Source organism: Carcharodon carcharias, chromosome 11 (genome assembly GCF_017639515.1).
Source record: "Carcharodon carcharias isolate sCarCar2 chromosome 11, sCarCar2.pri, whole genome shotgun sequence".
In the NCBI taxonomy this organism is placed as follows: domain Eukaryota; kingdom Metazoa; phylum Chordata; class Chondrichthyes; order Lamniformes; family Lamnidae; genus Carcharodon; species Carcharodon carcharias.
The window spans coordinates 109,025,429-109,052,090 of record NC_054477.1 but is presented as its reverse complement, the minus strand read 5'-3'; the positions used below and the strand labels follow the sequence as shown (position 1 = coordinate 109,052,090).

Below are 26,662 nucleotides of genomic sequence, written 5' to 3'. Positions count from 1 at the left end.
TACAAATATACAAATATTATTTGTATATTAATTATGTTTAATTGCATGAGGTGGTGGAAATTAATTGGTGATTCGCTTGTGCCCCTACAAATAGACAGAAACTGAAACTGTGGTTGTTAGGTTTGGAGGCATATGCTTGTAATGTTTAACTCTCTAAATAAATACAAAAGTATTAACGATCGGTTCCAGTTGTATCCTTCACTCACTGGCTTTCTGGAATAGAACAGGTGTGGCAAGTTTGTAAGGCTGATAAAGAAGTGTATGGAACCCAGGACTTTATAAACAGAGGCATACTGTACAAAAATGTGAAAGTTAGGCTAAAACTTTATAAATTACTGATTAGGGCCAAGCTAAAGAATTGTAACCATATCTAGCACTACATGTTAGGAAGAATTTCAAGGCCTAGGAGAGGATGTAAAGGAGATTTACTAGTGTGGAATCAGGAACAAAGGATTTCTATTATTCAGAGAAACTGTAATTGTTCTCCTAGGAACACAAGAAGTTAAGTGGAGATTTGACAGAGATGTTCAAATTTGTGAAGGGATTTAATAGAATTAATAAAGAGAACTTGTTTCCAGGGGCAGAATGGTCAGTAACAAGAGGACATGGATATAAAGTAATTGACAGAAGAACCAGAGATGGTGTGAGGAAACATTTTTAAGTGAAAATATGATGTCAAAAAACAATTAATGCAACAAAGAACATAGAAATGGGTGGGTAGGCCCTAAGCAATTTATGAAAGTGAAATAGATTTATTTCCACAGACAATTCAGCACCCTTTGTGCAGATTTTAGAGCTGTCGAGTAATTTACGGCATACTAGGTGGCCATTCACCCCGTCAAATCTATGTCAGGAATGCACAGAGAAATGTACAGTACAATAAATGCTGATCTGAGTTTATGACTAGTTTTTAATTCTGAATCTTCAACTGTTTTGTTTTATCATTTTTGCAGAATGCATCTCTTTACTAATATTTAACTTTCTGCAAGTATTCTGATTAGACAAATGCTCAGGACTAATAAATTCAAGTCATGGTATTCATGGAGTAAATTAATATTGGTGTGTACTGTTAATTATAGGATGTAGATTACTATTCAACTGCCATTTAAAATATCTATTTTATCATTTGCTTTGCTGCTGTTTCACACTGTTTATCAATTCAGTTAGCAACCTTGGCAATGGTTCCTCTTTGATCTTTGAGTCAGAAGGTTGTGGGTTCAACCTCCAGAAATTTGAACAGATTGTTACAATTATGAGGCTTATAAGATTGTTATGCTTTGGGACTGTGCCTTTAATTTAAGGTAAAGTGAAGAGAGTCATGTGAATGTTTGAAGTTTGCCTGATAGCAAGCCTCGGTCATTTGATTGTTAGAAATTAAAGGGAGTCCAGTTGTTTTACTGGGAAGAAGGCGCAAAGTATGTACATTTTAGAAAAAATTAGCAGCTGTCTGTGTGCTAACAGTGGACAGACTGTGAGTCTCTAAAGTCCCAGAAAAGTGTTGAGAACGCCCGGTTGTAAATAGTTGTACTCTAAAGCTTTCAAGATAAGGATAAGTAATCAGCATTTTTACTTGGATACAAGGCCCATGTGATTCACATTGCCATGGAGATGGGCTTTGAGAGGGTGGGGGGTCTAAGATATTCCTGATAACTCTCAGGCAAGGTTAGCCTGCTAGGATCCGGGAAAGGGAGAGCAGCTATAGCGTAGCAAGTTGATATGGTTCACCATGCAGAAATGCAGGTGAGAACTCATGCTCTGATTAAAAAGTCTGATTTCATGTAGAGCTCTATGCAACTGGAAGATTCGCCTAGCTTGCGCTAGAGGAAGAATCTCTTGGGGGTGGGGTGGGGGGCGGGGTGGGGGGGGGGGGGAACCCTCACTGTGAAAGACAGCTCTGAGATTAAAAGTTCCCAAGCTGAGAAAAGAAGTAAACCCTTAGAAGCCAAGAATCACCATGGACTAGTTCTGGGAAATTTGATTGGCCAGGATCTTCCGAGGAATGATGGTCCATGTCGGATTGCCGCTCGAACATTCACCCGACTTGATGCCTCTTCCGCACTTCTTCCAGAACCTTCCAAGCCCGGCTTTTCCAAAAATGCTGAGTGCAGTTGCCCTCTGAGAGCTCTGTCGCAACTGAGTAGCTTGGAGGGGAACTTCCAATGCTGGTGTTCCCATGTGTCTGCTGCCCTTGTCCTTCTGGGTGGCAGTGGCCGTGGGTTTGGAAGGTGCTGCCTAAAGAGGCCTAGTGACTTCCTGCAGTGCATCTTTTAAATGGGTACACACTGCTGCCACTGTGCATTGGTGGTGGAGAGAGTGAATGTTTATGGATGGGGTGTCAATCAAGTGGGGTGTCAAGCGTCTTGAGTGTTGTGGGTGCTGCACTCATCCAGGCAAGTGGGCAGTATTCCCTCACACTCCTGATTTGTGACTTGTAGATGGTGGACAGGCTTTAGGGAGTCAGGAGGTGAGTTACTCGCCACAGGATTACTATCCTCTGACCTGCTGTTGTAGCCACAATATTTATATGGCTAGTCCAGTTCAGTTCTTCGTCAATGGTAACCCCCAGGATGTTGAATCTGCCAATATAAAAATGGTGGGGCAGTAAGAATCCATCTATAAGGTGTCTTTGGCTATATCACCATGAAGGTAGGCAGGACGGGGCCTATAGGCCTGGCTGGCATGCTGGCCTCCCAGGCCTGCCGCTGGGTGCCTGTCTCCAGCCAATTGATCTGCTCCCCAGTGAGTCAGGAAACTGGAGGCTGACTGGAAAACCCCAGTCAGTCTTCTAAACTTGCCTTTAACAAGGTTTTTAATTAGCCTAATTGCCTGCCTGCCTCATGCCTAGGTGACCTTCCTGGGCTCCAAGCTTATCTCATCCAAAATATCCAGCACTGGGAGTGGCCTTGGTGTTTTTTTTGATAATTTATCTATTTCTCTCTCTTCCTTTCTGTTCTACTCAATTAGGGATTTGTATGATGTCATTCTTCTGGTACTGCAGTGAGACCATGGGGTATCAGTGATAGCTGAAGAGTATTAGCTGATACAATCCAGTTTTTTTTACTGCTGTCTGCCTTTAAGCATTTTCAGCTAATTAACCATCTTGGTAATTGGTGGGATTTATAGCTGCTGCACTACAATGCCTCCCAAATGAGTGCATCGGTTAGCTATTTTCCCATCATGGATTAAGGCGACTCCAGACTATTGCAGCTGTTAGACTGATTCAAGATCTTTTGTTGCAGGTAATATGATCTATATGTTGAACTGTTAGTAGCCTGCAGTTGTACAAATGGGCAGTAGCGACAGGTCGGGAAAATCTTAATGGATGCAGCGTTGCTGCTGACCAGAAGATTCAGGCCATTAAGACTAAATGCTCCATCAAAGAGGTAGATTTTAATGAGCGCCTTAAAGGACGAGGAAAATGTTGAGTGATCATGAGGTTAGGGAGAGAATTCCAGTGCTTAGGGCTTAGTAGATTGAAGGCATGGCGGTCAGTGGTGGGTCAAGGAGATTCACAAGAGGCCAAAGTTAGAGGAACACAGAGTTCTCGGAGGTTGCAAGACTAAAGGTAGTAACAGAGCTAGGGAGAGGCAAGGCCATGGATGGATTTGAAAACCAGGATGAGAAGTTTAAAGTCAAGGCATTGATGGACCAGGAGCCAACATCAATCAGCAAGGGGGAATGGAATTGGGCGTGTTGGGGGAGGGTGGGGGTGGGGGGGCGGGGGTGGTGGTGGGGGGGTTAGTTGCAGGGAAGGATGCAAGTTTGGATATGGGGAGCCGAGTTTTGGAAGAGCTCAACTTAATGGAGGATAGTAGATGAGGCAAAGGAAGTGGGAGATGCACAAGAGACCAGAGGTGCAAACATTTTTTTTCCTTGAGTTAACTGCCCTTTGAATGTAGTAACATTTTAAACAATAATTTGACTGACTTCAGGGCTATGGGGAAAGAACAGGGAGTCAGATAATTGGAATCTAATTGAAAAGATCTTTCGAGAGCTGGCATAGGTATAATGGCCAAATGATCTCCTACTGTGCTGTATGATTCCATGTTTCTATGATGTTAGCTTTGCCTCATCTTTGCTTTGACAATACAGGAGTTTTCTATCTGCTGGCTAAGACCATAGTCAACCAGCAGGTTGAATGGGCAATTCACGAGGTTAGTTTTCTGGGTTGGGTCTCTAAGAGCATAGATCAGAAAATTCTAGTTGAACTGACCTTAGGTTACAGTTTAAGAGACTTGTGTGCAGTCTGTCAATGATTCTATAATTCTCACATGCAGTGACCCAGGAACCTCATCACAAGGGAGGATTCAGATACTCTACCATCTTTCTTTAATTCAAAGCAATGTATTGAGCAGAGTTTGATTTCTATCTGTAAGAGATCACACACACACAATGAAGAATTGCTGTACCTGTGCAGTACCTTGTTTTCCAATAGCACGTTGCACTTGATGATCAGTAATTTTTAGGGTTTATCTGTTAGGTTTTAAAAGTGTGCTTTTCCTCAGTGAGTGAGTCACAGCAGCAAAGGTTTATGAATCTTGAATTTCTGTAGTTAAAAGCATATAAGTAGGAAGTGACCGTGTCTTCTTTGTAACTCTGTTGATGGAAAGGTGTGGGTATTGGTATTTTAGCAATGATTTGCTCAGCTACTCAGAAAGCTGAAAAGTAGGTTTAATCTTTGCACAAGTTAGTTATTTATAGAACAGCATTCCTGTTACGTTACACTTAAGTCTAATTTAATCACTGGTTTAGAACATTCCTAACACTAAAACATTGATTTCAAAATGTGGAGGATCCTCTACCTGACCCCAATGGTCTGAATCTCTCCTATAACAATGCACAGAGGTGATAACAATCCCAAGAGGTCTTCCTAACAAAATTACACAGAAGTACTTGCATTGAACTCAGTCCCTGTCATTACCAAGAATTTCACATCCAGTTTTTTTTTGAAGTGTAGTCTCTGTTGTAATGTAAATAAATATGGCAGGCAATTTACCAATAGTAACTCCCACAAACAGCAAATGAGACAAAAGGCTAGTTAATTTGTTTTTTATGTTGTTAGTTGAGGAAGGAATCATACGCAGGTAGAAGCGCATAAGAATTAGAAGCAGGAGTAGGGCATATGACCCCTTCAGTCTGATCCACCATTCAATAAGACCATAGTTCATCATCTGCTTTAATTCCACTTCCTTGTCCTATGTCTAAATCCCTTCTTTAGTGGGGAATCTATTGCTATCAATCATGAATATACTTGAGCACTAAGCATTTGCAGCCGTCTGGGATAGAGAATTCCAAAGATTCATAACCCTCTGACTGAACAAATTATATTTATCTCGGAGTACAGCAACATTCAGCGCAAGTCACCAGTGCTGCCTTCCAGTGTTACAAATGGAAAGATAACATAAACTTACGGGGTCACCAACACAGAGGAACATTTTCTTGTAGTGCTTACTCTCTTGGCCTATCAATGAGCCTACTCACTGAGAATTTGATTGCATGATGTAACCTTGTTTAAAAAATATTCTCACTCACTTGGCGTCACTGATGATAAGGCTAACATTAGTTTGATCAGCTGGAAAACTGGATCTTTGGAGCAGAGAATAAATTTTAAAAATGTGGGTACCTTCTGAGATATGGAGGTCAGATCTGAGGAGTCACTGAGGAAGATTAGACTTTAGATATAAAATTATTTTTTTAAAAAAAGGTAATAGTGTAAGTGTGAAACAATTTAATAGTAAAAATAGGAAAAAAGAAACATAGGGAAATGAAAAAGAATAAGGGAAAAATAAGAAAGTAATAAAAAAAGAAACAACTTCGATTAAAAAGTGTCTTTCATGACCTCAGGATGTCCAAAACACTTTACAACCAATGACATACTTTGTTTAGGTGCAGCCACTGTTGTACTGTAGGAACCACAGTGACCAAATGACACATAGCAAGGTCCCCCAAACAACAATGGGATAGTGGCCAGATAGCCTGTTTTAATGACATTGGTTGAGGAATAAGTATTGGCTAGGACATCGAAGTGAACTCAAAATAGAAACAAAAATGTGGGAAAAACTCAGCAGGTCTGCATTTGTGGAGAGAGAAACAGAGTTAAAGTTTTGAGTCTAAACGTTAAGACAGTTAACATTTCGAGTCTAAATGTTAAAACAGAGTTAACTTTTTTGCATCTAAATATTAAAACAGAGTTAACGTTTCAAGTCTAAATGTTAACTCTGTTTTTCTCTCCACAGATGCTGCCAGACCTGCTGAGTTTTTCCAGCATTTTTTGTTTTTATTTCAGATTTTGAGCATCCGCAGTATTTTGCTTTCATTGAATTGAACTCACCTGCCTTTCCTCTTTGAATACAGCTATAGGATATCTTTAGGGAGTAGAGGGTACTTTGATTTAGCATCTCATCCAAAAGACTACAATAAAGTGTTTCCTTGGGACATAAAGCACAAAATCTAGGCCAACACATCAGCACAACACTGAGGGACCACTCAAGTGTTGAAAATGCAATCTTTCAGATAAGACCTTAAACTAACGCCTCATTTCCCCTTTTAGGTGGACATAAAAGTTCCCATAGCACTATTCAAAGAAAAGCAGGAACGATTTCCCTGATGTTTGGCCAATATCTGTCCTTGACCAATATCACTAAAACAAATTAACTGGTCTTTATCGCAGCTTTGTGTGAGATCTAGTGTGCAAATAACTGTTGTATTTGCTGCACAATAGCATTTCAAAGGTACCTCATCGGCTGTAAGGCACTTTGGGGAATCCTGAGGTTGTGAAAAAATGCGTGATCCTCTTTCGAGCAAAGAGTCTTGAGCTTTTTTTAAAATACCATTTTACGAATATTTAGGGGTGAGCTTTTTCAGCATATGCTTTTATTTGAAAGAACATTTGCATGACGCAAATGCTCAAAATATCGTCATGCTAAAATATTTTTCTTGAAACAATTCCAGCAATTAACCAGACTTGGTGCTAATTAAAGAAATGTGAGGCAGCTATTTTTCAAGTAAAGTCAAACGCATCATTTTTTTTCTCTTGGTTTGAAATGATGAAGTAGGTGTTTCTCTCAAATGTGTGCTCTTCCCTCCCTGTTCTATATTTGGTTATAAGTGGAGTCAGGGACGATGCTGGAGCTCTGAAGGGCACAGTGTACGGGCTTTTATTTCGCTGCAGTGATCGGGATGAACACAGAGATTTTGAAGCAAAGGTAAGCTTTTTTAATCACTGTGCACCGGTCGCCCATTGAAGTCTCAGAAACCCCGCCTCTCCAGGAAGTGCCGATGCACCAACTGTTCTGCACATGGATCGACCTTTATCCAGGAAGTCTAGCAAAACATTGGCGTCGACCATTGCACTAGACGCTGGAGGTGGCTCTGCTGCAGCTTGTTCATGGGCTCCTACGACCAGGGGCACTGGCTTGCAAATGCAGTCGTGAGGTTGCAGCAGGCAGCTGACAGGAGGGGGATCTGTGCCCCCCTTTTTGCTGCATATTCTTTTGCAGGAGCAGTCGGGTGAGTTGGAGCCCAGTCCTCTTCCCCCACCCCCACGCCTTCTTCCAGAGCTTCGGAGTGCAGCTAATTTCCGGATTGTTTCCCCCTTTACTTTGACCGAGGAAGACTGCACAATATCTGGAGTCTGACAATAAGAATTTCTGCTTTCCGATTATTTTGGGGAGAGGGGAGGGAAGGGGAGCTGGGTTAAAATGACCACAGCCCTTTATGAGGGACGTAACCAGCTGGATCTGTTAATAAAAGCAGGTAAGAGCTCAAAGTAGAGGGGTTGTCTGGGGAGGAGGGAGAGGAGTGTGAAATCCAGTTTGAAGCTCTGCACAAAAAAGGGGAGGGGGTTGGGAATTTTGAGACCAGGAAGCTAAAGGGAAATCAGATTTATGACACGTTTGAGTGAACATGGAATGTTACTGCAGGATTTAGTGAGTAAAGAGTGAGTATAAATTGATTTCAGTGTATCTGACTTGGTGTGTAATGGGTAGGGGTATACATTTACTGCAGTCTATTTGCAGAACTAATGCTTCTCTCAGCGAGGAAAAGCGTCACCAGTTCTGCCCTGTGAATCCCCCCATTCAGTGCTATTTTCAGACATTGCATATGTAGTTCATTAAGAGGACTATTTCTTCCAAATATTTTGGACTCTGTACCAGTTCCTTATTCTTCCCCCCCTTTTTTTAAAGTTGACATTTTGTTATCCTTAATTACTTTCAGTTCCACATCTGGAATCATCAAATGTGTTAATTAAGTCAAACACCACTTATTGTTTACCTTTATACACCAACCCAAGCTCGAATTCCCTCCTTAAACCTCTTGCACTTCTCTATCCTCTTAAGCTGCTCTTCAAAAACTACCTCCTAATAACTGTTTATGTGGCTTGGTATCACATTCAGTCTGATTACATTCCTGTGAGGTGCCTTGGGACATCTTACCAATTTAAAGGCACCATATAAATGCAAGCTGTTTCTTTTGTAATTTTATAAATATAAGGATATCTCTCCATAAGTTTTATATCTAAGACACATTGTAACAAGTGGAATTGAGACTGTGTATGTGGTGGTGGTGGTGGGAGGTATTTTAAGGTAGTGAGCAAATAATGCAGTGGAATTTAAGATAGCCCAGGTCAAATTGACTGGTAAATTTCAGCTTTATCCCCACTGAGTTTGATGTGCAGGACATCTGCAAGTTTTATTCTCTTTCTGCATCCTGTTGTGTGGACAGCACCGTTGCAAAACCCAAGGCCAGATTTACAGGCTCCATTCCCTTGAGTAGTTAATAATTATTCACTGCAAATGGTTTGTGTAACCAGCATCTGCACTGTGATCTGACCTTTAATTAATTTTCCCATTTTTTCTTAAAAGAATATTTGATGAACTATTTCAGCAGCTGCTGCCAATTTAAAACTTTTAGTTTAATAAATGGACTTTTATAAAGGGGGTGGATTTGCATGTTATATGTGAAGTCTCTCCTATGTTTGTTTACCTCCTTTTCTCCCAAACCCCTCATAAGAAACCATACTAGCCCAGACTTCATTATTAACTGCTTGGAGAGTGTGATTTTAAATTAACTAAATGGATTGTTTTCTGAGTAGTAGCTGTGGCTCGGTGGTTGCATTCTTGTCTCCAAGGCAGAAGGCTGTGGATCCAAGTCCTATGTAAGAGACTTGAACACTGACACTTCAGTGTACTACTGAGATAGGGCTGTATTAATGGAGGTCTTTCAGATGATATGCTAAACTGAGGTTGTTGGATGGATGTAAAAGGTCCTGTAGTGTTATTGCAAAGAGAAGCGTACTCCCTAGCACTAAGGCAGGATGTCTGGTCGTAATCATGTTGCTGTTTGTGGATTTTTGTTCTGCGCAACTTGGCCGACTGATTTCCTACATAGCAGCCACACATAGGAAGTACTCTTTTGGCTGTAAAGCAGCTTGTGGAGTCTTGAGCTCATGGAAGGAGATATATAAATTCATATTATCTCTCTTCAGCTGTCACTAATCCAGGCTGGAGTTAAAACTCTGTAAAACTGCTCACTAGGAGAAAAAATGAATTCCCATCCATTTCAGGTGTCAGTTGAATTCTTACCTCCTGAACAGCCAAAATGAAAGCCCTGTTCACATTAGTGCACCATGGTATTCTAAATGTTGAAATGAGCTTTGACTTCCTACTAAAGAAGAGCGATGATGATGTGCTGGCATTCTTCCGAAGCTCCTCCGATAGCCCATATCCATTTATGTGCACTGAGCTAATGTCAACACGACAGTTTCCAAACTTAGCACAGGCAGTGGTGTAGCTGGGGCCTGCCAAAATAATGGGCAGCTGATCAAAGCAGAGAATGTTACATGTGGACTTGTTTTGTGTTGAGAAAGCAGATTGGAGTCAACAAAAGCAAGCTTTGTTTTCTCAATGCCCAGTAAATATGCATAATGAATGTTTTGAAGTAAGCGCCTTAATTGCTGTTATCTCATATTGACAGAATTTCAATGCAGTTGCTGTGGAAAGGTTTATTTTTAGAGATGCCGTCGTCATCGATATCTTTTTAAAAAAGTTAGATTATAATTAATTACTCCTTACTGACTTTTTATTTCATCAGTCAATGGTGTCAATATTAAAGGCAACCAGCTTGGAGGAATTACTGAGTTTATCATTTTAAAGTGCTCTCAGATAGTTATTGTGTTCCCTTATATTAATTCAGCAATACTTCCATTTGTTTCTGCTGAAGACCTAAACTACTGTTGCTAATTACAAATTTAGCATAAATTTAAACTAGGTTCAGTAGTGTTTGAACTAGTTAAAGCGACACAGTGAAGGTCATAGACATGAAAGTACTGTTTTTAAAAATATTTACAGGAAATGAAAAATAAACAGATTTATTTTTGTCCATAAGTGTTTTGAAGTACTTAAATTAGACAGAAACTTGTATCTATATAACACCATATACCATGCTGCTCTCAGAGGTGCAATTTAAAAATAAGCGCTGAGCTGAAGAAAGTTATTAAGGAGTGTGACCAAGGGTTTTGTTGGAGGTGAATATTAAGTAGGATCTTAAAGGAGGAGGTGGGAGGAGCGGAGTTTCAACAGGGATTTCCAGGAGGGGGATAGGGCCTATATGGCTGCAGAAAGGTAAGGCAAAGGGAAGGGGGAATGATGCAAGGCCAGAATTAGAGAAGAGTTCATTTGAAGTGGGGGTGGGGTGGTGGTATTGCAATGCTTTATTTTATTCATTCGTTAGATGTGGATGTTTCTGAAAGCATTTATTGCCCATCCCTAATCGCCCTTGAGAAGGTTATCATCTTCTCAAGGTGAGCCGCTGCCTTGCTGAGATCTGTCTGGTTTATGTGCACCCACTGTGCTGTTTGAGAGGGAGTTCCAGGATTTTGACTCGCTGCAGTGAAGGAACAGTGATATATCCCCAAGTTGGGTTGGTATTTGGTTTGGACGGGAACTTGCAGGTGGTGGTGTTCTTGTATGTATGTGATAGGATCAGGGGTTTGGAAGGTGCTTTTGAAGAAGTGTTGCAAATTGCTGCAGTGCTGGTGCTCACTGCTGCCATTGTGGATTGATGGTGAAGGAAGGAAATGTTTAAGTTGGTAGATGGGGTGCCGATCAAGTGGGCTGCTTTGTCCTGGATGATGTTGAGCTTTTTGGGTGTTGTTGAAGCTGCACTCATCCAGGCAAGTGGCGGGTATTCCATCACAGTCCTGACATGTACAGGCTTTGGGGAGTCAGGAGGTGAAGTACTCAATGCAGAATTCCCAGCCTCTGACCTGATCTTGTAGCCACAGCACTCGTTTGGCTGGTAAATTGTAGGAATTCCTGAAAAATGATGGGGCTAAGTATTGAAGGGATTTAAACATACAGATGAAAATATTAAATTGGCAGCCTTGGGGGATGTGGAGCCTATATCAACAAGCAGAGGTGTGCTGGGTGAGTAGGACTTAGTGCAGGATATGGGCAGCAGAGCTTTGGGTGAGCTGAAGTTTCCGGAAGATTAAAGATGGGAGGCCATCCAGGAGACTGTTGACAAAGACACGGCTGTGGTTAGGGCATCGATGAGTGATGTTACATAGGTAGAAGTAAATGGTCTTTGTGATGGAGAGAATATAGAGTCAGGAGCTCAGCTGGGATTGAATAGGATGCTGGGGTGGGAGCAGTCAGACATGAGAGAACAACTGGAAGAGGGGGATTGAATTGATATTGAGGGAGCAGAATTTGTGGCAGAAGGAGACAATGGCTTCTGAGGCAGAATGAGGAAAGGTACTAATGGTGGGATTTGTATTCTTAAAACCCTTTTGCTACTTACAGTACAATGCTGCTGGTAGAATGTTAGTTAAGGTTAATTCATGACGGAAGCATTGTGTTTTAGCATGCAGTCATAAAGATGGACTATAGCCCCAGTGATCTGTGTATTGTTTGGTACAGCCATTCACCAGCTAGATGTTTTGCATTTGAGCAACTGTAATATCTAAAGGATCAATGAACGGGCAGGAAGGGAGGTGGCAGCAGAAAGAAAATAAGTGCACTTCAACTCTTTAGAACTTAGTGCATATATGGCAGTTTAATTTAATAGAACCATACAGGTAGCTATTAGGAGAAATTGTAGTTATTCCAACCTATTTACAATGCAGTTAATTTTAGTTTGAAATTTTTGCTTATAATTTTGATCAACTGCATTTGGTGGTATTTTCACATAACAGTTCATTCTGATATTTGTTCATTGCTGGTACACACATAAAGCCTGAATTTGTAATAATGGCCCGCTATGAACAAGATCTGAGAATCAATCTGCTTAAATGACTCCTGGAGGAATTATGGGCACTGTGTAAACACTATTCTGTTAACAAAACTGAAGGACTTGCATTAAGATTGTTGGGAAATGGCTGCATATTTCCAGGTCTCCATGACACAGTGAGCAAATATTCATTCTGTGATACATGTTGCATTATCGAGGAACCTACTTAGTAAAACAAAAACTTCTCTGATGTGGGGGTGGGTGAGAATGTAAGTGGATTCTGTTGCCAAGATCAGGATAGCCCAGATTGATGAAGAATTTAGAAAGCAATGTTATCTTTTTCAGTTTGTCTTTTTTTTTTAAAGAAATAAGCAAACTCAGATGTAGGAGCAGGAGTAGACCATTCAGCTCTGTGAGACCTGTTCTGACATTCACTAAAATAAATCATTGCTGATCTTGATCTCAAGAACATTTTAAAGTAAACATTTAAGGAAATGTTTAATAATTCCCAACAAATGTATATTATGTTGAAAAATAAAAATTTCATTGGAAAAGTAATCCATCAGTGACTCGCTAAAAAGATTTAAGGATTGTATTAGGTTAAAAGAGGCTTATAGTGTTGCCAAGAAGAGTATTAAGCCTGAGGACTGAGAATTTTTGAAGAATGACCAAAATTTTGATAGAGAAAATGTAACATAAGACAAAATTAGCAAGCAAATAAAAACTAATTGTGGGAGCTTCTGTTGTGTTAGAAGAAAAAGTAGTGAAAGTAAATGCGGCCTTAAAAGGCTGAGACAGGAGAAAATATAATGGGTAATAAGGAAATGGTAGAGATTTTGAACAAATATTTTGAGTCTGGCTTCATGGTAGAAGACAGAGAAAATATTCCGAAAATAGAGGGGAATCAAGGATCTAATGAGAGTGAGAAACTTAAACTAATATTGATTACTGCAAAAAAAAGCACTGGAACAATTAATGGGAGTAAAAGTCGACAAATTGTAATGAAACAAAAAAACAGAAAAAAACTTGAGTTTAAATCAGTTTGGGAACTCCAGTTCCCAGCAGGCCAGGGGACACCTGTACATGTGCTGGCCGGGAAAGGACTGCACATTGCGCAGAAGAAAAAGGAAACAGTGTGAAACTGCAGGTCGGGTGAGACGAAGAGGAATGCTATTCGAGAGAAGGTGTCCCAGGGAGCAGGACACGGACACGGGGAGGGGAACAGGGAGAAGGTCCCAAATCAGGGAGATGATCCCAAACCAGGGAGTGGGGCAGAATTGGGGCCCAGAAGGTGGTCCAAGGTAAGGGACAAGGACAGAAATCAGAAACACATCCTAGCCAGTAAAATTGAGAAAAAGAAGCAGAGCAACAAGCTTCAAATTAAAGAGACAGAGCTGCAGGGAGCAGACTCGAAGCAGTGGGCTCGATAAGTCTGAAGATCCGGGAGGGTAGCCAAAGGTTGGTGACTCTGCTGCAGGCTGAAAGGGCAAAGGTACGCTTGGAAGGTGCAGCTTGAGAATACACAGAGATCCAGAGGAATGGAATCTCAGAAGGCGAGATAAAAACCCTAGAGGTGGATCCTGGTTGAAGCCGTCCGGGTGGGAACGATGTTTGGAGAGAATTCCAAGGCAGATTCTTCAAACATGGGGATTGGAAACCCTTGTGAGAAAGGCAGAGTTTCAGTGAGACCAGTTGGCTCATGTTGTGACAAGCATCTGGGTGGGTTGATGGAATCCGTTTTGGTGGCATCTGAAACTTATTTTGGGGTTGGCATCTCCAACCACAGTTTGCCTATTAATTCAGTGTACCACATACTTACTGTGAACGTATGTGTTATCTTTTCGAATTTGTATGTGTCTCTAAAGATATAGCTGGGGTGAGGGGATAGTGAATATTTGAGTTATATTTTTTGTTTGTATTGAGATCTTTCCAACTTTTTTGTCTGGTGTAATATAGTTCATTTTTCTTGTTTGACAAATTTTTTTTGTGTTAAATGTTCTCCACGGTTTCTAAAAAAAGAAGTAAAAGTTAAGATCCATCAAGCCAGGTTTCACTCTGGGATCTGACTTGTCCAGTATTAACATCAGCTGTGATTGTAACAGAATGCCTTGAGCCTGATGGCCTACATTTTAAGGTTCTTAAAAAAAAAAACAGCATACATAATGGATGCACTGGTTGTGCTCTTCCAAAATTCCCTAGATCCAGGAGCAAACACAGTGGATTGGAAGATAGAAAGTATAACAAATCATTGCTATTCAAGAAAGGAGGAAGAGAGAAAACTGGGCACTCCAGGCCAGTTAGTCTTACAATCAGTTGTCAGGAAAATACTGGTGTCTGTTATGAAGAAATGTAATTTTGGAGTACAAAAATAAGAAAATTTTGCTGCAGTTGTACTTTGGGCTTTAGTGAAACTGCACCTGGAGTACTGTATACAGTTTTGACCTCTGTACCTAAGGAAGGATAGATATACTTTCCTTAGAGGTTGAGAGGCCTGTTTCATCTGGCTGGACAGCCTAGAATTGGGGTCACATTCTCGGGTTAAGGGGTCAGTCATTTGAAGCTGAGATGGGGAAAAATTTCTTCTTTCAGAGGTTTGTGAATCTTTGGAATTTTTGACCACAGTGCTAAGGATGTTCAGTAGTTGAGTATATTCAAGAAATTGATAGCTTGTTGGAACTGAAGGCAATTAAGGAATCAAGTAGAAAAGTGGAGTCGAAGAAAAAGTTCAGCCATGATCATATTGAATGGTGAAGTAGGTTTGAGCTGTATGACCTACTTGGTCCTATTCCTTACATTCTTATTTTCAAGTCCATTTACCCTGTTGCAGCTTTGAACCTTATACTCTACCTAACAAAAATATATCAAACCTAGTATTAAATTCTAGTTGTCCAACCACCAACAGCCTTGTGAGGCAGAGAATTTTCACTATCCTATCCTGAAAATGTGCTTCTTAATTTCTCTTCTGAAGGACCTAGCACTAATTATAAAATTCTCTCTCCTTGGTCATGATTTTCCCACCAGAAGAGTAGTAGTTTCTTTGTATCTGCTGTGTAGAATCATTTTAGAATTTTAAACGCTTCCATTCACCCCTCAACCTTCCAAACTCAAGGGAAAGCAAACTCAAGTTTATGTAATGTGTCTTTATATTTGAACCTTTTAAGCCCTGGTAAGTTTTGGTTAACACTTTTCAAGGATAATATATTATTCCTGAGGGGAGGAGCACAGAACTAAATACAATAAGTCTATATGGGGCCTGTCCCAAGACTTTCTTCCTTTTGTATTTCCGCTCTCGTGAGACACAGACCAGCCTGCACTTTTGATTACTCTTGTGCCTGTACACAAGGTCTTAGTCATTTGTGTACTTGCACACCCAAATCCCATTGTGCCTCCACAGTTTCCAGTCTCAAGAGCACAACACCTGTTGTGATGCTGTGTTTAGTGGGTTAAGACCTGAGATAATTTTAACTGACACTTCAGTTTGGCCTTTAGGAGAATTTTGGTTGGATTGTTAGAAATTTCTTCTGAGCAAATCAACAAAAGGTGGGTGGGTGCGGGAAGAGTAATGGAGAATCTATGTTAAAATGTGCACTTCCTGCCCACAATGTCATCGCTTTTAGTCATATGTTTACCCTTGAATTGCTGTGTAGATCGGCATGGTGTTACAGTCTCTGTCCAGTAATTGGCCCAGTGAATCCAAAGCATCCCTCTTATATCTGTTGCACCCTGTGTACTTAAAAAAAACTTAGCATTCTTAAACTGACTTGGTTGGGCGATTGACAACTTACCGGTAAATTATGGTAACACTTTTGTATGCTACTGTACTACAGCAGCAGTCATCATCCAAAGGCTGTCCCTCCCCCAATGCAACACTGGGTTCATATCTTTTCCACTTCATCATTCCAAGATATAGGCTGTAGTCTACAAGGACCTGCTTTAAGGCTTTTTTTTGTTGTATATGAAACCTGCCCATTTTTTCTCAAATCTACTGCTCTTTGTGTTTGAGAGTCTGGTATGTGGATATGTCCCTAAGGTGACTCCCTCTGACTTATTTGTGTCATTGCTTCTTCCTCTTTCCTGCAAGTGTTTGCCCCTTGCCCCCCTCCCTTCCAGGCACCCAACAGTAATTTGGCTGAGTTGGGAATGTAAGGTAAAGATGATGGTTCAGCCCCAATCACTGTTATATCATCTGTGTTAGTGCACGGTGTCACCTGCCATTAGAGATTTCTGTTCAGGAGAGAGTGCTTGCGTATCACTGCTAGCATTGTAAAACATGGCTGATATCTAATAGTTTGGACATGTTTACAAGTGACTGTCATCTTCTATCAATTACATGTAAACTTCCTCCGAAGCCCTGAGTCAAACATTAAAATCTGCCTTTGTATCCTAAAGACAGCACTGAACTCTCTGGGATTGACTTGTTTGCCATCTGATCAGCTGCTTTGCTGCATCTCTTCCTTCCACTAGCCCAGGGGGCCAAACTGACTCCAAATTTCCCCACTGCCCTAGTTCTGAACTTGCATGTTTCACTTTCTCTCTTCTCTCCCTTCTCTCCCCTCATACATTGAGTTCATTTTGTTCCTTGTAACCTACATCCTGCTATCCTATTCCCATTAAACTACTGATCATGCAACTTCCCCTCCTGGTTCCCATGTTACCCAATATTGTTAATGGTTCTCTCTCTTCACGTGCTGTCCCCCTCTCCTTTAAATCAGACAACATCAACCTTCATGTCCAATAAAAACCTTAACCCACCATCCTTGCAAACAGCTGCCCCATGTCCAACTATCCTTTCCTCATCAAAGTCCTTGAATATGCCACCTCCCCAAAACTCTTCCCCATCTTTCTGGAACTACATGGTTGAATCTTCCCCGTCAGGTTTCCGCTGCGCCATAGTACCGAAACAGCTCTTATTAGAAATAACAATATCCTATGTGACTGTGACAAAGGCAAGTTATCTCTCCTCATCTTTCTCAAACTGTCTTCAGCCTTTGACAGGGTTGACCACACTATCCTCCTCTAATACCTCTCTGCTGTAGTCCAGCTGGCTCCATTCTTATCTAATTGTAGCCAGAGTATCACTTGTAATAGCTTCTCTTCCTGCTCCTGCACTGTTACCTCAGGTGTTCCCCAAGGATCTATCCTTGGCACTCTCCAATTCCTGATCTAGGTGCTGCTCCTCTGTGACATCATCTAAAAACATTGTTAGTTTTCACATATGTGCTGATGACACCCAGCTCTACCTCACAACGACTCCTCCCAACTCTTCCATTGTTGCTAAATTATTAGACAACTTACCAGATATCCAATACTGAATGAGCAGAAATTTCCTCCAGTTAAGCATTGGGAAGGCCAAAGCTATTGTTTTCAATCACTGTTACAAACTCCGTTCCCAAGCTACTGACTCCATCCCCCTCCCTGGCAACGTTTTGAGACTAGACTAGACTGTTTGCAATCTTGGGTATAATATTTGACCCTGAGATGAGCTGCTGACTGCATTTTCATGACGACATTATTTCCACCTCTGTACCATCACCTGACTTTGCCCCGGTCTCAGCTTATTTGCTGCTGAATCCCTCATAAGCCTTTGTTACTTCTGGACTGGACTATTCCAATACACTCCTGGCTGGTGGGCATTCTACTGTCCATTAAATTGAGATCCAAAATTCTATATCCCATGTCTTAACTTGCACCAAGCCCCACTCACCTAACACGCTGACTTACATTGGGTCCTGGTCAAGCAAGATCTTAATTTTAAAATTCTCATCCTTGTTTTCAAATCCCTTCATGGCCTCACGCCTCCCTAACTCTGTGATCTCCTCCAGCCCCACAACCCTCAGAGATATCTTTGCTCATGTGATTCTGGCCTCTTGTGCATTTCCAATTTTAATTGCCCCATTATTGGTGGCTATGCCTTCAACTGCTTAGACCCTAAGCTCTGAAATACCCTCCCTACACATCCCTACCTCTCTACCTTGTTTTTATCTTTTAAGATATTCTTTAAAACCTACTTCTTTGGCTGAGCTTTGATCACCTGCCCTAATATTATCTCATGTCTAATATCTCAAATGTCCCAGTTACACTGAATAGTTAGTACTGGAGTACTGAAAATCTTTGACTGGGTATTGGCAGTGAATTTACCTGAGAGGGGCTAAGCCATACCTTTAGTTAATGACCCAATGTGCAAGTGATTTACAAACGTTAAAGATTTAGGGGAAGAATACTTTTGCTGTATGTGTCAGCCTTGATGTAGTGGTTGCACTCTATTCCTAGATCAGAAGGTTGTGCATGCAAATCCAACTGCTAGGTGATTAGCAGTCCTGAGGAAATGCTCCAGTGTCTGAAGTACTGTCTTGCGGATCAGACGTTAGACTGAGACCTGTTCTTCCCCTTCAGTTGGATGTAAAAAAAATTCTCTGACACTATTGGAAGAAGAGCAAGAAGGTTCTCCCAGTGTCCTGGTCAATTTTATTCCTCAGCCAACATCACAAAAACATATTTTTTGGTCGTCATTTATTTCACTGCTGTTTATGGGACCTCGCTATGCGCAGATTGATAGCAATCTTTTCTGCATCACAAACTTTTGAATTGTCCTCACTGTTTTTATCTGTTGTGAAGAGCTTTGGGATGTCCAGAGATTGTGAAAGATGCTATATAAATGCAAGTCTGTCTTTCACATTTTCAGTATCTGATAGAAAGTTGTTGACAGGAGCTGTTTTCAGTCATTAGAAATTTCATTGGAGTCAATGGGAAGGGATCCATGGCTATGTTTGAGTGGCCATCCAGAACTTTATGGTCCCTCAGTTAATATGCAGTGCACGTTTGGCTGCCCACTCACTTCATATAGTTCTTAAATATTTAAATTCTTTTGTAGTAACATACTGCAGGGTTTATAAAAGGGTATTTTATATACACTGCACAGTGAAGACACTGAGTTCCTTGGGGGAGGCAGTGATCCTATTCAGAGACCAGAACGCATAAGAATTGTCATCTTAATATATCTGCATCTCGATCTTTTCATTGAGAACTGTCGGCGCGACATTAGTCGTCTCAATTACTCTGCTCCTCTCACCCATTCTAACCTGTCTCTCTCTGAACTTACTGCACTCCATTCTCTCAGGTCCAACCCTGACATTGTCATCAAACCCGCTGACAAGGGTGGTGCTGTTGTTGTCTGGCGCACTGACCTCTACCTCGCGGAGGCTGAGTGTCAATTCGCAGACACTTCCTCCTACCTCTCCCTGGACCATGACCCCACCACTGAACATCAAGCCATTGTTTCCAGGACTGTCACTGACCTCATCTCCTCTGGGGATCTCCCTCCCACAGCTTCCAACCTGATAGTCGCCCAACCTCGGACGGCCCGCTTCTATCTCCTACCCAAAATCCACAAACAGAACTGCCCCGGTAGACCGATCGTCTCAGCTTGCTCCTGCCCCACAGAACTCATTTCTCGTTATCTTGACTCCCTTCTCTCTCCCCTTCTCCAGTCCCTTCCCACCTACATCCGTGATTCCTCTGACACCTTACGTCACATCAACAATTTCCAGTTCCCTGGCCCCAACCGCTTCCTCTTCACCATGGACGTCCAATCCCTCTACACCTCCATCCCCCACCAGGATGGTCTGAGGGCCCTTAGCTTCTTCCTCGAACAGAGGCCCGAACAATCCCCATCCACCACTACTCTCCTCCGTCTGGCTGAACTTGTTCTCACGCTGAACAATTTCTCCTTCAACTCCTCTCACTTCCTCCAAATAAAAGGTGTGGCTATGGGTACCCGCATGGGCCCCAGCTATGCCTGTCTCTTTGTGGGGTATGTGGAACATTCCTTGTTGCAGTCCTACTCCGGCCCCCTTCCACAACTCTTTCTCCGGTACATCGATGATTACTTCGGTGCCGCTTCATGCTTTCGTCGGGACTTGGAAAAATTTATTAATTTTGCTTCCAATCTCCACCCCTCCATCATTTTCACGTGGTCCATCTCTGACACTTCCCTTCCCTTCCTTGACCTCTCTGTCTCAATCTCTGGCGATAGACTGTCCACCAATATCCATTACAAACCCACCGACTCCCACAGCTATCTCGACTACAGCTCCTCACACCCCGCTTCCTGTAAGGACTCCATCCCATTCTCTCAGTTCCTTCGCCTCCGTCGCATCTGTTCCGATGATGCTAGCTTCAAAAACAGTTCCTCTGACATGTCCTCCTTCTTCCTTAACCGAGGTTTTCCACCCACGGTCGTTGACAGGGCCCTCAACCGTGTCCGGCCCATCTCCCGCGCATCCGCCCTCACGCCTTCTCCTCCCTCCCAGAAACATGATAGGGTCCCCCTTGTCCTCACTTATCACCCCACCAGCCTCCGCATTCAAAGGATCATCCTCCGCCATTTCCGCCAACTCCAGCATGATGCCACCACCAAACACATCTTCCCTTCACCCCCCTTATCGGCATTCCGTAGGGATCGCTCCCTCCGGGACACCCTGGTCCACTCCTCCATCACCCCCTACTCCTCAACCCCCTCCTATGGCACCACCCCATGCCCACGCAAAAGATGCAACACCTGCCCCTTCACTTCCTCTCTCCTCACCGTCCAAGGACCCAAACACTCCTTTTAGGTGAAGCAGCATTTCACTTGCATTTCCCCCAACTTAGTCTACTGCATTCGTTGCTCCCAATGTGGTCTCCTCTACATTGGAGAGACCAAACGTAAACTGGGTGACCGCTTTGCAGAACACCTGCAGTCTGTCCGCAAGAATGACCCAAACCTCCCTGTCGCTTGCCATTTTAACACTCCACCCTGCTCTCTTGCCCACATGTCTGTCCTTGGCTTGCTGCATTGTTCCAGTGAAGCCCAACGCAAACTGGAGGAACAACACCTCATCTTCCGACTAGGCACTTTACAGCCTTCCGGACTGAATATTGAATTCAACAACTTTAGGTCGTGAGCTCCCTCCCCCATCCCCACCCCCTTTCTGTTTCCCCCTTCCTTTTTTTTCCAATAAATTATAAAGATTTTCCTTTTCCCACCTATTTCAATTATAAAAAAAAACACAAAAAAACAAACAAAAAAACCCCCCAAAAAAAACACCCCCACTAGAGCTATACCTTGAGTGCCCTACCATCCATTCTTAATTAGCACATTCGTTTAGATAATATCACCAACTTTAACACCTATGTGTTCTATTGTACTATTGTCGTTGACATCTTTTGATGATCTGCTTCTATCACTGCTTGTTTGTCCCTACAACCACACCCCCCCCCCCCCACCCCTCCACCTCTCTCTCTATCTCTCCGCCCCCCCACACACACACCTTAAACCAGCTTATGTTTCAACTCTTTCTTGGACTCGAACTCAAGTTCTGTCGAAGGGTCATGAGGACTCGAAACGTCAACTCTTTTCTTCTCCGCCGATGCTGCCAGACCCGCTGAGTTTTTCCAGGTAATTCTGTTTTTGTTTTTATCTTAATATATCACTTCATTCCCATTCTGACCTTTTCTGTCCTTGGTTCCTACACTGTTCCAGGGAAATTCAGCGTAAGCTCAAGGAAGAGCACCACCTCTTTCTACTGCTAGGAACTTTGCAGCCTCTGGAATCAACATTGACTTCAGTCGAATCTCTGCATTCAAAGGATCACCCTCTGCCATTTCTGCCAACTCCAGCATGATGCCACATCTTCCCTTCACCAACCCCCCCCCCCCCCCCCCCCCCGACCCCTTAAACCAGCTTATATTTCACCTCTTTTTTATTTTTACTTAGTTCTGTTGAAGAGTCATACGGACTCGTAACGTTAATTGTGTTCGTCTCTGCAGATGCTGCCAGATCTACTGAGTTTTTCCAGGTATTTTTATTTTTGTTTTGAGTTCAACAGTTTCAGTTCAAAACATCTTCTCTTTTTATTGGATGACAGCTGTTGGTAATGGTTCTGCTGTCAGATTTCAACTGCCTCCTCCCATTTACTTTATATTAACAGATTACAAAAACCTTGGCAACTGAGGACTTTAAATGTGTTGCATGGTGTTAATTATTTAGCAGTTGTACAACTATGTTTAAATTTCCTTCAAGCCATCTTTCCCTCATAGCATTGGTTTGCTTCATTGTGCACTCTCTACTAACCTGTCACTTGTAATAAACGGATTGCAGTGTACTTGTGCATTGCTTCTGGGCCAGCACTGGTCAACTTCCTTTATCAGGAAGATTGTAACGTGTTTATCCTGGTTGTGAGGGACAACACAGGCTTGTCAAAAAAGCATTGCAGTGTGTCTTGCTAAATCCTGCAGCTGATTTGAGTGTTATTTCGAGAGAGATGCGAGTGTATACTGTAGTACAAAGAGAGGGGTTTGAAACCCTCTAATAGAAGCAGCAAGTGAAATTACCAGTGTGAAGACTCTTATGATTACTATATAGTACTTTCAAGTGAATTAATGAAGGTCCTCTAGTTTAACTTTGAAGGTATTTTAACTTTTATCAACATTTGGTTTTGTCAGATCTTAGTTTACTGCTTCAGCAATCAATCACGACGGTGGTCAGTGTAAACCTTTAGGGGCTGATGTTGTTGACATTCAGTATATTTAACAATCCCGGTACTAGCCATTAAAGGAAAAATCACATTGGAGTTAATTTTCTTTTATCTGATTCCCTGGATTAATCACCTCACCTTGGTTCAGCCGCAATTAGCACCTGTGACTTCAGTACTTCCTCAAAGTATCATAGAACTGAACATCCTTGCTAGATTCCGAATAGAAGAACAACTCTTGCAGTGTCTTTTTTTTCCTGCAGAAACCCCTCCATCACCCTCTCCTTTTAAGATCCTCAAAATCTGCCATGTTGACCAAGCTTTTTGTCACTTCTAATACCTGCTTCTTTGACTCGGTCTCCATTTTCCCTTGCATTTCTCTGAAGTTTCTTTTTCTACGTTAAAGGCGTTATATAAATGCAAGTCGTTCCTATAAAACCCCTCACTAGCCTGTTTCATCAAACCAATTATATCTTAAAAATGCTGGTCACCCTTCCTGTTCCCTAATTGTCCAGTTCAGTTATTGACCCCCTTCCATCTATGTCTTCACATAAATTGTAGTACACCTTTTCTCTGAGAATCTATCAGAATAATATTTTCCATAATATGAATCTTCAACAAAGATGTTTTAAACACCTGTCAGTGATTCAGTACTCTGAGTTGTTTATTTTATGGTGGTACTGTTCCATCCCTTTGTATTCTAAGACCCTAGCAGGAAAAGAAGCATCTCTTGACTATTGCCTTCAACTGAAGTCATGCCAAAGTCGGCAAGGGTTCTGTGCCCACAAGTAAATAAAATTGTTTTCAGAATTGAGCTCTTGAATCAAGCAACAGCAAAATGGTCGCTGCTCCAACGCTTGCTGCAATAACAGTTTGACTCTCTTATTATCATGTTGGGGTGTCGAGGAGTTTTTGTGGGAGTGGGAGGATGGTGACAAGGGAAGAGAAGTACAGATTTGCGTTGCATTGATAAATCTAGTGTGGGTTCCTAGTTTGCTTTTGCTCTTTTGATGGTTGCACCATCAGTTGTTTACTATTTGTGAGTGATCTGTTAGATTTGTAGGAAATGTAAAATGCAAGTGGGTTTCTTTTAACTGCTGATTACCTCGAACCTTTTTTTAAAAAAATGAATATGTGAGGTCTCATGGTTGTTAGATAATCATGGATTACTTTTGCCCTCATACTTTTTCACTACATGATTGTGATTCCTTGTTGTTCAACCAACATGTGCACCTGTCTTATTCACCTTTTATTGCAATGTTTACTCTGTCTAAACCAGAAATGCTGGAAAGTCCCATACCCAAATATATGTCACTGTTGGTTTCTAGTCTGATTACAACACTGGATTGTCCCAATATATTAATTGCTTTCTCTTATTTAGACAATTAATACCACAAATTTAGGTATAATTTATAAACTGGAAGGAGTGGTGCAAAGTGGTCTCCTAGAATTTTCAGCTGATACTCTTGACCGCACTGCCAAAATAGAGATAATCATTGGGTAACGCAAATTGTTGTTGTGTTTCAGGATGTATTTATGTAGTGACCTTTAATGTAACAGGGCATCCTATGGTGCTTCACAGAAACATTGTCAGACAAGGAGATATTAGGGCAGGTTGCCAAAAGCTTGGTCAAAGAGCTGGTTTCAAGGAGCTTGTTAAAAGAGGAAGTTGAGGGAGAGAGGTGGGGAGGTTTAGAGAGGAAATTCCAGAGATTGAGGCTCAGCAGCTGAAGGTGCAGTTATCAATGGTAGAGTGATTAAAATCAGGGATGTGCAAGAGGTCAGTTTTGGAGGAAGGCTGAGATCTCAGGGCTTTAGGGCTGGTGGAGTTTTGAGGTAAGGAGGTGAGAGACTATCCAGGTAGACAAATTGACTTGAATAAATATACGCTTTCATTCCAGTTGGTAAGTAGTTAATTTATGGATACAAGCTTTATTTTTTCCCGACACATTCATTGGTTATTTTTGGCAGGCCTCTTCAAATCATTTCACGGACCCCCAAGGCACAGACCCCTGGTTGAGAGCCTCTGCTCTGGAATCCCTCATGGATTGATTGATGGCCCTCTCCATTCCTCATTGCATCATACAGAAGTTGGCCCTGTCTCTTCATATTTAGACTGGCATCATCCAACTTCCCCCCCGCCCCCCTCTGCATTGTCAGCCTGATTGTCCAACATCCAGTTTTACATCAGCTGCTGTTTCCTCCAGTTAAACATAGGGAAGATGAAAACCACTGTCTTCAGCCTCTCATCCCCTCACAAACTCCTTAACCTAAGCACCAATTCCATCCCTCCCCAGCTGTTGCCTCAGTTTGAACTAGATTGTTTGCAACCTTGCTATCCTATTTCACCTTAAGTTAAGCTTGTTACCTCATATATATCCTCTGCATCACCTGTCTCCCCACCCACCTTCCTTACCCCCATCAGCTGTTGGTACCATCATCCATGTCTTTATCACTTATAAATCTGACTATTCCAATGCTCTTCTGACCGGCTTCCCCTAATCCACTCTCTGTAAATTTTAGATCCTTATTCCCCTGAAGAGAAAGGATCGGCTTCCAAAACTAGCACCCTGCTGACACACTCATTCCATTGCCCCCCCCCCCCACATGGGACTGAAGAAATTGAGACTTAAATGAACATGAATAGGAGGCTCATGATAAATGTCAGGTTAACAATCTGCTGCAAAATCAAACTGAGTACAGAGGAGAACTGAAAAAGGAAATAAGAGGAGCAACGAGAATGTATGAGAAGATTAGCTGCCAACAAAAAATTCAAACACTAAAATCTTTCGCAAACACAATAAACAGTAATAGGATTGTCAAAGGACAGGTAGGGCTGATTAAGGTCCTGAAAGGAAATTTTCTTGCTGAGGTAGAGGACATGGCTGAAGTCCTTTGCCTCTATATTCAGTGAAGAGGAGGATATGGTCAATATGACTATAAAGGGAAAAGGAATAGATGAGTAGGATATGATGTTAATAAATTGATACTTAAGCAGTTGGCAGTGCTAAAAGTAGAAAAGTCACCCAGTCCAGATGTGATGTATCAAAGGTTGCATAAGGGTGAAACACTAGGGACCCTGACCACAGTCTTTCAATCGTCCTTAGATATGAGAGTGGTGCCTGAGATCTGGAAGGTTGCAAATGTTGCACTCCTGTTCCAAAAAGGGAAGGGAGAGAAACCAGGTAACTACAAGCCAATTAATGTAGTGGTGATTATGGGGAAAACTTCTAGAAACCATGGGCAGTAATATTCTTCCCAATATGGGGGCAGGAATAGATGCAGGTGGTACATAATTTCACATTTCTGGCTGACATGCTGATTTACCAGTGTCATTCTGTCCTTGAACCATTTTCCTGGAGGCTGGATCAAGGGCAGAAAGGCTACCTTCCCCCTAGCAATGGGTAACTTGTTAAACTAATTAAGAGGCAAATTAAGGCCAATGAGCAGAGGCTGACTGGATTTTCCAGCACTCCAGGAAGACTGGGCATTTATCTCTCTCTCTCTCTCCTGTCCCTGCCTCCTATCCCATCACAGCTGTTGCCATTTTTTATTTTAGAATCACAGTGCAGAAGAGGCCCTTCGGCCCATCGAGTCTGCACCGACATGTGAGAAATACCTGACCTACCTGACTAATCCCATTTACCAGCATTTGGCCCATAGCCTTGAATGTTATGATGTGCCAAGTGCTCATCCTGGAACTTTTTTAAAGGATGTGAGGCAACCTACCTCCACCACCCTCCCAGGTAGTGCATTCCAGTCAACACCCTCTGGGTAAAAAAGTTTTTCCTTACATTACCCCCCCCCCCCACCAAACCTCCTGCCCCTCACCTTGAACTTATGTCCCCTCGTGACTGACCCTTCAACTAAGGGGCACAGCTGCTCCCTATCCACCCTGTCCATGCCCCTCAATTTTGTAC

General features: G+C 42.0%; 1 protein-coding gene across 8 annotated transcripts in view; it reads left to right on the top strand.

Moving 5' to 3' along the window:
* Positions 1–26,662, top strand: part of LOC121283790 (ETS-related transcription factor Elf-1-like) — a 172,514-nt gene that overhangs the window by 103,235 nt on the left and 42,617 nt on the right. The gene's annotated exons all lie outside the window — the stretch shown is intronic.